At 46.3% G+C, this 15061-nt stretch overlaps 1 protein-coding gene and 1 non-coding gene across 2 annotated transcripts in view; both read right to left on the bottom strand.

The window, feature by feature from the left end:
- The window catches only part of Rcor1 (REST corepressor 1), an 86069-nt gene that overhangs the window by 56457 nt on the left and 14551 nt on the right, over positions 1 to 15061 (bottom strand). The gene's annotated exons all lie outside the window — the stretch shown is intronic.
- Trnaa-ugc lies at positions 4960 to 5028 on the bottom strand. Its single transcript has one exon. It is a non-coding gene; the product is annotated as a tRNA-Ala (tRNA).

Below are 15061 nucleotides of genomic sequence, written 5' to 3'. Positions count from 1 at the left end.
GCCAGAGTGGTGCTGTGGCTCAAGTGGTAGAGTCCTAGCATTGAACACAAAGAGGCTCAGGGAGAGCACCCAGGCCCTGAGTTCAAGCCCCAGAACAAAAAAGCTGAAATTAGAGCTGTGCTCATGTGATAGAGCACTATCCTGGAGTTAAAAGCTCAGTAACAGCTGGGCACTGGTTTCTCACACCTGTAATCCTAGCTACTCAGGAGGCTGAGAGCTGAGGAGTAATGTCTTATCTCCAATTAACCACCAGAAAACGGGAAGTGGTGCTGTGGGTCAAGTGGAAGAACGCTAGCCTTGAGCTGAAGAGCTGAGGGGTAGTGCCCAGGCCCAGAGTTCAAGACCCATGGCCAGAAAACGGGGGCGGGGGGGGGGGGGGGGGGGGGACGACAAGCTCAGCGCCCAGACCATTGTTTTATTTGGTCAGTTGTGTGGCATGACCTCACCTCCTGAGCACAGCAGTTCCTGAGCTCTTCTTTTTGTTGGTAACAGCCTGGGATGCGGGGTGACTATTACTGTACTTTGAAGAAAAGGGAGCTCTGTCATGCAGTGGAAGGAAATGTGGCCTGTAAAAATGTGGAAAACAAGCCAGGCGCCGGTGGCTCCCGTCTGTAATCTAGCTACTCACAAGGCTGAGATCTGAGGGTTGTGGTTTTCAAAGCCAGCCTGGGCAAGAAAGTCCATTAGACTCTTATCTCCAATTAACCAACAGAAAACCGGAAGTGGCACTGTGGCTTAAGTGGTAGAGCGCTCGCCTTGAGCTGAAGAGTTCAGGCCCAGAGTTCAAGCCCCACAACTCACAAAAAAAAAAAAAGAAAAAAAAATCCTGAACTTTCAGCTAATTCTAGGAGGGGCTTTGGCTGGAGGCAGGGTAGGGTGCGAGTGTTAATATACATCAACTATTGTGACCAAATTGAAAACTTGTAGGTATTTTCCAAAATGACAATCTTTATTTCATACCTTTCTCCTCACAATGAGCCTTTGATCCAACTCCTTTAGCAGAAGGAGCCCCTTGAAGCTGAGACTTGTGACTATGGCAAAAATGTGAGCCACATGATCTCCCTGGCCAGGTCCTAAAAGACCTTACCCTTCACAAACTTACCTTAGCTCTCAGAATGCTGGCCTTGGAAGCCTGCTTTTAAGCAGTCAGAGACTACTACAACAAGGTGAGGAACGTGAATCAGCCCGCGCAGGATCTACATGAAGAAGGATGTGTAGCCAGCCACCTCTGACGGCTTTGGCTCCATCTCTAGAGGGACAAGACCAGACCAGAGGTGTATCTGAACCATTCCTAAACCCTGGCAGCAAAAAGGTGAAGACATGCCGGCACCGGTGGCTCACGCCTATAATCCCAGTTACTCAGGAGGCTAAGATCTGAGGATCACAGTCCAAAGCCAGCCTGGGCAGGAAAGTCCGTGAGACTCTAATCTCCAATAAACCACTAGAAAACTGGAAGTGGCGCTGTGGCTCAAGAGGTAGAGCGCTTGCCTTGAGCTGAAGAGCCGAGGGACAGCGCCCAGGCCCAGAGTTCAAGCCCCACGACCAACTTAAAAAAAAAAAAAAAAAAAACTTCTTAGCTTCTTACAAGCCATGAGTTGGCGCCGTGGCCTGGCACTGCCAGCCTTTCTGAGGTCCTTCGAAGCAGTCAGCCCTAGAATAGCACCACACCACCACCCCTTTTGTTTTGCCAAGTAATGACTCCACTCACATCCACTTTTTTCATTTCTAAAACATGAATGCTATCTCCAAACTGCGCTTCTCTCCACAGAACCCCAGCACTCAGCACACCAACACACAAATCCTTGTGATGAATATAGTGACACAGCATTGGAATCCTGGAACTCAGAGGCAAGATCATGAATTAAAGGCCAGCCTGAGCTACATAGTCAGACCTTGTCAGGGAAGGAAAGAAGGGAGGGAGGGAGGGAGGGAGGGAGGGAGGGAGGGAGGGAGGGAGGGAGAAGGAAGGAAGGAAGGAAGGAAGGAAGGAAGGAAGGAAGGAAGGAAGGAAGGAAGGAAGGAAGGAAGGAAGTCTTTTATTAGCTTTTTTTCTTTTTTTGGGAGGGGGGGGTGTCCGGTCGTGGGGCCTGAACTCTGGGCCTGGGCGCTGTCCCTCAGCTCTTCTGCTCAAGGCTAGTGCTCTACCACCTGAGCCACAGCGCCACTTCTGTCTTTTTCTGCTTATGTGGTGCTGAGGAATTGAACCCAGGGCCTCATGCATGCAAGGCAAGCGCTCTACCACTGAGCCACCTTCCCAGCCCACCTACTCTTTCATCTCTAGTTTGTCTACATTCTCTCACAATTAATCTCTTCCATTTCTTTGTTTCCCCTTCAGATCCTGGATGCTTGTCCTAGACTAGCTTGATGGGCACTGGTGGCTCACGCCTGTAATCCTAGATACTCAGGAAACTGAGATCTGAGGACCATGGTTCAAAGCCAGCCAGGGCAGAAAAGTCCATGAGACTCATCTCCAATTAGCCACCAGAAAACCAGAAGTGGTGCTGTGGCTCAAAATATTAGAGTGCTAGCCTTGAGCTGAAGAGCTCAGGAACAGCACCCAGGCCTGAGTTCAAGCCCTACAAATGGACAATCAATAGAGACAGACAGACAGACAGACAGACAGACAGACAGACAGACAGACAGACAGACAGACAGACAGACAGACAGATGGCAGAGAATGTCTTAGTAAGTGGGTTGGGACTTGGACCTAACTTCTAGAACTATTTATGTTTGTGCGTACATGTATGTATGTATGTATGTATGTATTCTCTGATTCTAAGATTTAATGCAGAGCCTTGTACATGCTAGGCAAGAGGTCTACCACACCAGCCCGACTTTGAAATTTTTTAAGCTCCATAATCCTAATGTATTCCAATTAATTAAATGTAAAAGGCCATGGACCTCCTTACTAATTAAGAATATAAAAGGCCAGGGACCTACCATGTGGGAAAGGAGTGAAGGGAAAGAAGGAAACACTAAGCGCACCCGACAGAGCAGCGTGACAATGACACGCATCTCTCCTGCTCGCTCTCCTCACCCCACACACTGGCCCTAGGAGGTCACCAGGCACTCTCAAATGTTCCCAACATGAGAAGGTAAAGTTCCTCTGCCAAATGTGTGGCTCTAATGCTGCTCAAATATCCCACGGGACTTCTCCATTGACAGAAATTTCAAAGCTGGGCACTGGTGGCTCCTGTCTATAATCCTATCTCCTCAGGAGGCTGAGATCAGGATCATGGTTTGAAGCCAGTCCAGGCAGGAAGTCCATGAGACTCTTTATCTTTACAACTAACCACCAGAAAACCAGAAGTGGTACTGTGGTTCAAAGGTAAGAGTCCTAGCCTTGAGCGCAAAAGCTCAGAGACAGCACCCATGCCCTGAGTTCAAGCCCCACAACTGACAAAAAAAAAAAAAAAATTAAAAAGAGAAGTTTCATGGAGCTAGGAAGGTGGCTCAGTGGTAGAGTGCTTGCCTTGCATGCATGAGGCCCTGGGTTCGATTCCCCAGCACCACATAAGCAAAAAGAAAAAGCCTAAAGTGGCGCAAGTGGTAGAGCACTAGCCTTGAGCTGAAGAGCTGAGGGACAGCGCCCAGGCCCAGAGTTCAGGCCCCACAACTGACAAAAAAAATAAAATAAAATAAAGAGAAATTTCAGTCATAGCTATGTAAGCAGAAAGCCAATAAAGGAAGATACAGCAACCACCTTTGTGATACCAGCCTTTACAATCAGTTGATATACAACTTCAAAACCATAGAAATTATGCTAAGTAGGGGCTGGGAAGGTGGCTCAGTGGTAGAGCGCTAGCCTTGAGCTGAAGAGCTCAGCGCCCAGGCCCAGAGTTCAGGCCCCATGACTGGACCCAAAAAAAAAATTATGCAAGTATAGGAGCACACAGCAGATATAAAGCATAGCCCTGCTTCCTTGGAAAATACAATCTACTGGGCAAAGATAAGGTAAATCTTGTGCAAGTTATTTAACACTTCTATGCTTCAATTTCCTTATCAGTAAAATGGAAGTTGACAATAAATACTTCTTAAAATTATTCTATAAATCACTTATTAGCTGCTGCAAAGAAGTGCATGAATAGTGCCAAATAACTATCCAGTCAATTCTCTAAATTATAATTAGAGGAGGAATCTGGAGAAACAAAATATGTGACACAGACAATTTAATAGAAAGCCAATACCAAACCACTGTATCTTTTTTGAAATTTAGTTTATACCAATGAAATATTTGTTGAAGAACTTCTAATTAAATTGAGATTATAACAAACTAAAAATAGATGTCTCTACATCCACAAGGCTTCTCTAGTTAGTCCTCTGGACTCTAGGTCAGGATACCTAAGACCCAAAGCTGCCGGCCCCTCTGAGATGTGGGTAACTCGAGGGTAGGTCAGACACCCATCCAGCCCATGCTCTCTACACACCATCAGGTCCTCCGATGCTGGCAAGCCTGGAGTTAGAGCGAAACATCAATTATTTCAACTGATTCTCTTCCATTTCAAACATTCAAAACTTTCTGTGGTGCTCAGGGCTGAACGCAGGGTTTTGAGATTGCTAAACAGCTGTGCTGCTGCTTCATGCATGTCTCAGACCTGCTAGCTTTCGGGCAGGGTCTCCAGTTAAGTCTGCTCAGGCTGTCCCTCAACTGTGAGTCTCCTACCTTCCCTTCCCCAGTAACTAGGACTAATGCTGTTCACCACCACCCCAGAACTAAGATTACTTTCCTACTACAAAAGATTTACACAGTTTCACAGTTGTGATTCTAAACTAACCAACCTTCCCCCAACAGAAGGTAAAACATATATCCTTTTTTTTTGGGGGGGGTGGGGGGTGGGAGGTCTGGTTGTGGGGCCTGAACTCTGGGCCTGGGCGCTGTCCCTCAGCTCTTCAGCTCAAGGCTAGCGCTCTACCACTTGAGCCACAGCACCACTTCCGGCTTTTTTCTTTTTGCTTATGTGGTGCTGGGGAATCGAACCCAGGGCCTCATGCATGCAAGGCAAGCGCTCTACCACTGAGCCACCTCCCCAGCCCCCATATATCCTTTTTTTTTTGCAGGGGAGAGGGGCGATGTTAGCAGTAGGGTCTCAACTCCCATCCCTTTTTCGGCTTTGTTTTCACACAGGGTCTCCTGTTTTTGCCTGGGCGTGTCGCAGGCCACTGTCCTCCTAATTATGCCACTGGGAATCTGGTACAATACAGGCATGACACCATGGCCAACGTGTGTTTAGATGAGGGTCTCATTTATTGTTTGTGCTAGCCTCAAACCTCAATCCTCCAAACACTACCTCCTCCCTAAGTAGCTAGAATAAAATGTGGAAGCCACCGATCCTGGCCAAACACATTTTTTTTTTGGGGGGGGGGGTCTGGTCGTGGGGCCTGAACTCTGGGCCTGGGCGCTGTCCCTCAGCTCTTCAGCTCAAGGCTAGCACTCTACCACTTGAGCCACAATGCCACTTCTGGCTTTTATCTTTTTGCTTATGTGGTGCTGAGGAATCGAACCCAGGGCCTCATGCATGCAAGGCAAGCGCTCCTCTACCACTGAGCCACCTTCCCAGCCCCCCAAACAATTTTTTAAGCTAAACAGAATATTTGAAAGTGAGAGGAAAGCCCTGAAAAGACATCAGCTCTACAGCAGGACACCAGTGGCTCCCTCCCCGCTGTACTCCTAGATATACTTAGGAGGCTGAGATTTGAGGATCACAATTCAACTCTTTTTTTTTTTTTTTGGTCGGTTGTGGGGCTTGAACTCTGGGCCTGGGTGCTGTCCCTCAGCTCTTCAGCTCAAGGCTAGCGCTCTACCACTTGAGCTACAGTGCCACTTCTGGTTTTTCTGGTGGTTTATTGGAGATAGGAGTCTCACGGTCTCTCCTGCCCGGGCTGGCTTTGAACCGAGATCCTCAGATCTCAGCCTCCTGAGTAGCTAGGATTACAAGCGTGAGCCACCAGCGCCCGGCCACAATTCAACTCTTATCTCTAACTAACCAGAAGTGGACCTGTGGCTCAAATGGTAGAGTACTAGCCTTGAGTACAAAAGTTCAGGGACAGAGGCTGGGAAGGTGGCTCAGTGGTAGAGTGCTTGCCTTGCATGCATGAGGCCCTGGGCTCCATTCCTCAGCACCACATAAGCAGAAAAAGCCAGAAGTGGGGCTGTGGCTCAAGTGGTAGAGCACTAGTCTTGAGCTGAAGAGCTGAGGGACAGTGCCCAGGCCCAGAGTTCAGGCACCATGACTGGCAAAAAAAAAAAAAGTTCAGGGACAACAATCCAGGCCCTGCATTCAAGCTCCACGACTGACACCAAAAAAAAAAGAAAGAAAACAGAAGAAATGAGAATACAGCTCTCCACCCAGAGAGGGGCCCCAAGAGAATCCAATGGAGTCCTCTCCAAGGGTAGTTTAATGGCACAAGGCTCCTCGCGTATCTCTTCCCCCGGGCTTTGGGGTGATGGCCTGTGCAGGGACAGCCAAGCTCTTTTCACTGGTTGAGTAAGCACTCCAGGCATTATGGGAAGCAATGTTTTGAGCGGGAACTCGCAGCATTATGGGAAGAAGCCAAATACTTTTTAATGAGGAAATTTTAGTACACTGTGAGCTACATCTGCCTAGCAACATATTGTAAACTTATGTTCCCATGGATACAGTCATGAACGGTGCCGTCACAGCTGTAAAATCAAGGAAAGAATCTCAAGAGAATCATTCCAAACTTGGATAGAAAACAATTCTATAAAGGTAAAAATACTGCCTCGTTCTGTTTCTGTGAAAAGCTCTCTCTCCGCTAGTCTGAAAAGTGCTTTAAGATCTCCCTCCTTAAACATGCTCTGCCCCACCCAGTGTTGCTAAAGAACAGCCTGCTAACCAGCTACTGCAACAACTTATGTGCCTGGGTTGATAATGACCTCAGTCTATTTGCATGTGCGCTACTCCCAGAATTGGCACACAGGGTTCTGCTATTTCTGATGTAGCGAATTTGTAACACTGGCTTGAAAGGTAAAAACTCATTTTACATTATAAATCTGTAATGTGGGAAAAAGCTACATGTTTTCATTACTTTTGATAAACCAATCTTTTTTTCTAACTACTGACATTTGGAGGAAAAGAAGTACATAATCCAAACTGTAGGAAAGAAAAAAAAAATTTGGGGGGGGGGGGGGGGCCGGTTGTGGGGCTTGAACTCTGGGCCTGGGCGCTGTCCCTCAGCTCTTCAGCTCAAGGCTAGCGCTCTACCACTTGAGCCACAGCGCCAACTTCCGGCTTTTTTCTTTTTGCTTATGCGGTGCTGAGGAATCGAACCCAGGGCCTCCTGCATGCAAGGCAAGCGCTCTACCACTGAGCCACCTTCCCAGCCCCATTCTTATTATTTTAAGCACTAGAAATAAACATTCAAGCCGGGCGCTGGTGGCTCACGCCTGTAATCCTAGCTACTCAGGAGGCTGAGATCTGAGGATCGCGGTTCAAAGCCAGCCCGGGCAGGAAAGACCGTGAGATTCCTATCTCCAATAAACCACCAGAAAACCGGAAGTGGCGCTGTAGCTCAAGTGGTAGAGCGCTCGCCTTGAGCTGAAGAGCTGAGGGACAGCGCCCAGGCCCAGAGTTCAAGCCCCACGGCCGACAAAAAAAAAAAAGAAATAAACATTCAAATTTCAAGTAATTTTCTTGGGCTAGGAAGGTGGCTCAGTGGTAGAGCGCTTCCCTTGCATGCCTGAGACAATGGATTCGATTCCTCAGCACCACATAAGCAAAAAGAAAAAAGCCAGAAGTGGCGGTGTGGCTCAAGTGGTAGAGCGCTAGCCTTGAGCTGAAGAGCTGAGGGACAGCCCAGGCCCAGAGTTCAGGCCCCATGACCGACCAAAAAAAAAAAAAAAAAAAAAAAAGCCAGCCAGGGCATGGGACTCTTATCTCCACTTAACACCAGAAAACTGGAAGTGGCGCTGTGGCTAAAGTGGTAAGAGTGCTGGCCTTGATCTTAAGAGCTGAGGGGAGCTCCCAGGCCCAGAGTTCAAGCCCCACAACCAACCAAAACAAACCAAAACAAAAATCAGGAGCTAGAGACAGTGCCTAAGCCCTCAAGTGAAACCCCAAGAGACGAGATGGACAAGACGGCGTGCACAGGCACACAGGCGCACGGGCACACACACGCACACACACACAAAGCTAGTATTTGAAGAAATCGGTAATAATAATAATAAACTCCTGGCTAATCAGATCAAAGGGAGGAAAGAGACTCAAATTTATTAGAAGTGAAAAAAATAAAGAATATCAGAACAAATATCAACTTCAAAGGATCGTGAGAAAATGCTCTGATGGGGCTGCGAAGGGGGCTCCGCGGTAGAGTGTTTATCTTGCCTACATGAGGCCCTGGGTTCCATTCCTCAGCACCACATAAATAGAAAAAGCCGAAGTGGCGCTATGGCTCTAGTGGTAGAGCGCTAGCTTTGAGCTGAAGAGCAGAGGGACAGCGTCCAGGCCCAGAGTTCAGCCTCCACAACCAACCAAAATAAAAAAAAGAGAAAATGCTTTGAAAACCTATACTCAAACTGGAAAATCTAGAAGAAATGGGAGGGATTTCTAAATACAGTTGACCTACCTATTATGGCCTAACAGGGTTCAATAACACACTCAGGATTCCTGTTATCTGTGACATAAAGTTACACGATGTGTCTACATTTAGAGGTGGCACATAGAATACTGGCTGGATTAAATTACTCTAAGCTAGTTCTGCTGGCACTGTCCACTACAGCCCTCAGGCAGTGTTTAAGCTCTCAAAATCTCAGTCCCATTGTCAGCACAACAGTAAAGATACCACTCCTACAGGAGTGTTCTGAGGATTACATCTAATCTATCTGTAAAGCTCCTTAGATGGGCCCCAGAAGAATCAAAAGTTCCAGGCCGGTGCTGAGGGCTGGTGGCTCAAGCCTAGCTACTCAGGAGGCTGAGATCTGAGGATCATGGTTTAAAGCCAGCCAGGGCAGGAAAGTCTGTGAGACTTTTATCTCCAATAAATCACCAGAAAACTGGAAGTAGCGCTGTGGCTCAAGTGGTAGACAGCAAGGCCCAGAGTTCAAGGATCACAACCAACTTTAAAAAAAAAAAAAAGCACTGATGGGCATGGGCTGGGAAGGTGGCTCAGTGGTAGAGTGCTTGCCTTGCATGCATGAGGCCCTGGGTTCGATTCCTCAGCACCACATAAGCAGAAAAAGCCACAAGTGGCACTGTGGCTCAAGTGTTAGCCTTGAGCTGAAGAGCTAAAGGACAGCGCACCCAGGCCCAGAGTTCAGGACCCACGACCAACAAAAATATAAATAAATAAATAAATAAAAATAAAAAGCACTGGGTACTGGTGGCTCACATCTGTAATCGTAGCTACTCAGGAGGTAAGATCTGAGAATTGCGGTTCAAAGCCAGCCTGGGCAGGAAAGTCTACGAGACTCTTACTTCTGATTAACCACGAGAAAACTGGAAGTGGAACTGTGGTTCAAAGTGGTAGACCACTAACCTTGAGCAAAAGGGGCTCAGGGAGAACATTCAGGTCCCAGTTCTAGCTCCACAACCGGACCAAAAAGTAAAAATTAAATAAAAGCCCTCATCTCAAAAGAGTTTACTCTCGAGTTTCAGGAATCAGACAATATATAAATAAGGAAGTATGTTAAATAATGATAAGAGGGAATGAAGGTGGGGTGCAGAACAAGCAAGAGGAACAGGAAGTAGCATGGATACAGCTGAAATTTTAGATAGCCTAGGAAAGCCTCTCTGAGAATGTGACTTTCAGTGCGGATGTAAAAGAACCAGACTTGACTCAGAAGAACTGGGGGAGAGAGGCCAGGAGAAAGCAGACGCACTGAGTGCAAAGGCCTCTAGGCAGCATAGTTACCATAGGGCTATGGCAGCAGCAAGGAGCTGCCTGGGACTCCGTGCAAAGACGGGGAGACAGTGGGTAAGGCCCAGTGTGAGGCCCCAAGTTCAAACCCCAAATTAATAATAATAATAATAAACTTCAAACAGGTTTATCACTGATAGGTCTACACTGAAAGAAATCTCAAAAGGTGTTTCAAGCAACAGGAAAAATAAAGTCAGATGACAAAAACTTCAAAGATATAGGGAGACATGAAGAAAAAGTCTAATATATTAGTAAATCCAAACAGAGTAATTGTAAAAAGATAATTACTTAGGGCCTAAGGAGGTAAGTCAGTGATAGTGCCTCACCTAGCATGCTCAGGGACCCGGGTTCCACCTCTAGTACCACAAAAACAAAGCTTAAGAAAGCCGGGGCAGGCACCGGTGGCTCACGCCTATAATCCTAGCTACTCAGGAGGCTGAGATCTGAGGATCATGATTCAAAGCCAGCCCGGGGAGGAAAGTCCATGAGACTTTTTTTTTTTTCCCAGTTGGTCATGGGGTTTGAACTCTGGGGCTGGGCCCTGTCCTTCTCAAGGCAAGTGCTCTACCACTCCTGCCATGAGACTCTTATCTCCAATTAACCACCAGAAAACCAGAAGTGGCACTGTAATTAACCACCAGAAAACTGGAAGTGGCGCTGTGGCTCAAGTGGTAGAGTGCTAGCCTTAGCTGAAGAGCTGAGGGGCAGGGCCCAGGCCCAGAGTTCAGGCCCCATGACTGACCAAAAAAAAAAAAAGATACTAACTTTCAAACACTACCAAAAAACTGTCTAGCTGGGTGCCAGTGGCTCACACCTGTAATCCTAGCTACTCAGGAGAATGAGATCTGAGGATAGAAGTTCAAAGCCAGCTGGGGCAGAAAAGTCCCCATGAGACTCTTATCTCTAATAAACTACTCAAAAAAGCCAGTGGTGCTGTGGCTCAGTGGTAGAGCTCTAGCCTTGAGCGCAAAGAGGTTCAGACCCTGAGTTCAAGCCCCAGGACGGGCAGAAAAAGAAAACTGTCCAATCTGTATGTACCGATATTAACGTAGGCAAAAGGACAGGAAGTATTACTAGAGGTAAAGAAGGAAATTCCACAGGATAAAGAACAATCATGAAGAGAGTGGATATTCTGGTAAGATCATGTTCCTCATACAAGGGTTTCTTCAGACAGCAAAGATGAAAGGTATGGAAACGGCAAGAAAACCCAGGATATCTAGACCCAGAGTATCTAGACCCAGATACTCACAGGAAGTAAGTGCCACTGTGTTGAGTGTGAGAGGAAGTCACAGAAGAAATAAAAACCCGGATAGTTTCTTAGGCATGATGAGTTGCAGAGAGCTCACGGAAAAGGTTTCTAGAAGGTCCAGGGTAAAGGAGAAGGAATGCAGTCTGAGATGTCAAAGTCCACGATAGGATAAATGATGCAGGGGTCCAGGCTCTCTCCATGGCTAAGAACTAAGACAAAAGCGCACGATGAGATTAATACTGAGCGACTCCAAATACTCACTGATGAGAAATCTAAATGCTGAGGGCAAAGAAGACGGCCAGTAATATCTGAAGCTTCCTGAGTTTTCCATTTGAGTTCTGCTGCAGCAGCATCCAGACTGAAGAGTAGTAGTCTTAAGCACAAGAACAGTCTTCATTTCTCTTCAAGAAGCCGTGAGTTGGAGGACTGTTAAAGAATCCATAAACCGCTGGCAGCTACCAAAGGGTGGTTATCTCAGACGAAGTGGAGCCAGTATACAGCCCTTTCTTCAGTATATTTGAAGTTTCTGCATTTTTTTTAAGTTTCTAGAATTTATAACTGCCCAAATCTCAGAGGATTGTATGTCATTCCTAATAGTGTTGTTAAACACAAATAATCTAAATTTTTTATTTATTTTTTTTTTGGGGGGGGGTCAGCCATGAGGCCTGAACTCTGGGCCTGGGCACTGTCCCTCAGCTCTTCAGCTCAAGACTAGTGCTCTATCACTTGAGCCACAGCGCCACTTCTAGCTTTTTCTGCTTATGTGGTTGGTGCTGAGGAATAGAACCCAGGGCCTCTTGCTTGCAAGGCAAGCGCTCTACCACTGAGCCAATTTCCCAGTCCCTTTATTTTATTTTTTTGTAGGTTGTGGGGCTTCAACTCAGGGCCTGGACCGTTGTCCCTGAGCTCTTTTGCTCAAGGCTAGCGATCTGCCACTTTGAGCCACTGTGCCACTTCTGGTTTTCTGATGATTAACTGGAGATAAGAGTCTCAGGGACTTTCTTGCCTGGGCTGGCTATGATCCATGATCCTCAGATCTCAGCCTCCTGAGTAGCCAGAATTACAGGTATGAGCCACCGGTAGCCAGCTTTAATCTAAATATTTTCAATCTTACTTTTCTTAGCAAAGAATAAATATAACAATTTACCTAGCTTTCTGCCTTCATATTTATTTAAGAGATTGTTTTGTGCCAACTGTGTGCTAAACAATGCTCTAGACACTTAGGATATAGCAATAAACAAGCAGCAGACCCCTGTCCTTCTCATGTGGAGTTTGCATTCTACCACAGACACTAAACATACATACGTGAACTTAAGAGTATCTTAGAGCTATTTACTGCTATGAGAGTACAACAGATGAAATTATTTTAAAGAATGGTAAGCTACCTCCCTGAAAATACTTCTGTCAAAAGCAATTTTAATCAGACATTGGTTAAACCTCTAAGTACCGTTAACAGAAAACAAGGCAAAAAAAAAAATTTTTAATACCAGAGAAATGCAATCACCAAACCCAGAATGAAGGAAACCAAGACAAACTAGATGCTTTCCAAAAATTAACTAGAAGAAAAAACAAAAAGAAATTAAAGAAAACTCTATCTATAAAAATGAATGTGGGGGGCTGGGAAGGTGGCTCAGTGGTAGAGCGCTTGCCTTGCATGCCTGAGGCCCTGGGTTCGATTCCCCAGCACCACATAAGCAAAAAGAAAAGAGCCGGAAGTGGCGCTGTGGCTCAAGTGGTAGAGCGTTAGCCTTGAGCTGAAGAGCTGAGGGACAGCTTCCAGGCCCAGAGTTCAGGCCCCACAACCAGACCCAAAAACAAAAACAAATAAAAAGGCAGAGATTTGAGGACTGCTTCAAAACCTAGACCAGGCAGGACAGGAAAGTTCATGAAATTCTTATCTTTAATTAACTACCAAAAAGCCAAAAACAGAGCTGTGGCTCAAAGTGGTAGAACACTAGCCTTGAGCACAAAACCTCTGGAACAGTAGCTAGGCCCTGAGTTCAAGCCTCAGGACCAGCACCAAAAAACAAAACAAAACAAAACAATGTGAGACCAGAGAGACATCCGCACAAAAATGTTAGAAATATTTTTTTCCAGACAAAGGTCTTGAGCCAACAAAGGATAGATAGTGCCACCTGAAAGATGAGAAAGAGGCGACCCTACAGCTATCCCAAATTACTACCTGAAGTCTTCCAACATTTCTGGTGCCAATAAGCACCTGAAAAGATGGCCAACACTGCTAGACATAACAAAGAGTTAAAACCAGGGCTGGGAATGTGGCTCAGAGTTAGAGGGCCTGCCTAGCATGCATGAAACCCTGGGTTCCATTCCTCAGTACCACATACACAGAAAGAGCCAGAAGTAGTTCTGTGGCTCAAGAGGCAGAGTGCTAGCCTTCAGCAAAGAAGCTCTGGGACAGCGCCCGAGTTGAGTTCAAACCCCAGGAAAAGAAAAAAAAAAAAAAAAAAGTTAAAACCATAAAGAATACTACTGTAAATCTATTAACCTGGCTAAAGTTAAAGACTGTCAGCAAGTTTGTGGAGCAATGTAGATTCTGATGCACTGCTGATGGGAACATAAAATTATAAAACCCGTTTGCAGCTATCTTAAATTCTACTCAAGTATTTCCCCATGACAAAAAGTTCATATAAAGAACTGTACACGGGGCTGGGAAGGTGGCTTAGTGGTTAAAGCGCTTGCCTTGCATGCCTGACACCCTGGGTTCGATTCCTCAACACCACATAAGCAAAAACAAAAAAGCCGGAAGTGGCGCTGTGGCTCAAGTGGTAGAGCGCTAGCCTTGAGCTGAAGAGCTGAGGGACAGCGCCCAGGCCCAGAGTTCAGGCTCCATGACTGGACCCAAAAAAAAAAAAAAAAAAAAGAACTGTACACATGGGCTGGGAAGGTGGCTCAGTGGTAGAGTGCTTGCCTTGCATGCATGAGGCCCTGCACCACGTAAGCACCACATAAGCAAAAAGAAAAAAGCCGGAAGTGGTGCTGTGGCTCAGGTGGTAGAGCGCTAGCCTTGAGCTGAAGAGCTGAGGGACAGCGCCCAGGCCAGTGTTCAGGCCCCACGACCAGACCCAAAAACAAAAAAAAACAAAGAAAGGAAGGAAGGAAGGGAGGAAGGAAGGAAGGAAGGAAGGAAGGAAGGAAGGAAGGAAGGAAGGAAGGAAGGAAGGAAGGAAGGAAGGAAGGAAGGAAGGAAGGAAGGAAGGAAGAACTGCACACATAGGTGAGCACTGTGGCTCGCGCCTATAATCCTAGATACTCAGGAGGCTGACATCTGAAGACTGCAGTTTAAAACCAGCCACAGTAAGAAAGTACATGAGTCTCTTATCTCCAACTACCCAAAAGCCAAGACTCAAGGTAGTAATTTGGGATAGCTGTAGGGCTACCATGTTTCTAATCTTCCAGCACAGTCCACTACTGCACTGCTAACATTTTTTGTTTGGATGTAAATCTGGTCTCTCTCACTCCATGTTGGCCCAACACACACACACACACACACACACACACACACACACACACACACACACACACACACACACACACACACACACACACACACACACACACACACACACACACACACACACACACACACACACACACACACACACACTTTTTTTTTTAATGCTGGTCCTGAAGCTTGAACTCTATGTCTGGGCTTGTTCACTTAGGCTGGTGCTCTACCACTTGAGGCACAGCTCGACTTCTGGATTTTTGCTGGTTAATTGGACAAAGTCTTACGGATTTTTCCACCCAGGCTGACTCTGAACTATGATCCTCAGAGCTTAGCCTCCTAAGTAACTAGGATTACAAGTATGAGCCACCAGCTCCCAGCTCACATGATTTGTTAATAATAATACTCTACTTTCCTGTTGTTCCAATTTTTTCATAAGCTAGAAAGCTTATTAATATTTAGAAAACAATGAG

Source organism: Dipodomys spectabilis, unplaced genomic scaffold, assembly GCF_019054845.1.
Source record: "Dipodomys spectabilis isolate Male_0828 unplaced genomic scaffold, ASM1905484v1 ptg000212l, whole genome shotgun sequence".
Classification (NCBI taxonomy): Eukaryota; Metazoa; Chordata; class Mammalia; order Rodentia; family Heteromyidae; genus Dipodomys; species Dipodomys spectabilis.
This window is presented reverse-complemented; position numbering and strand designations above follow the sequence as displayed.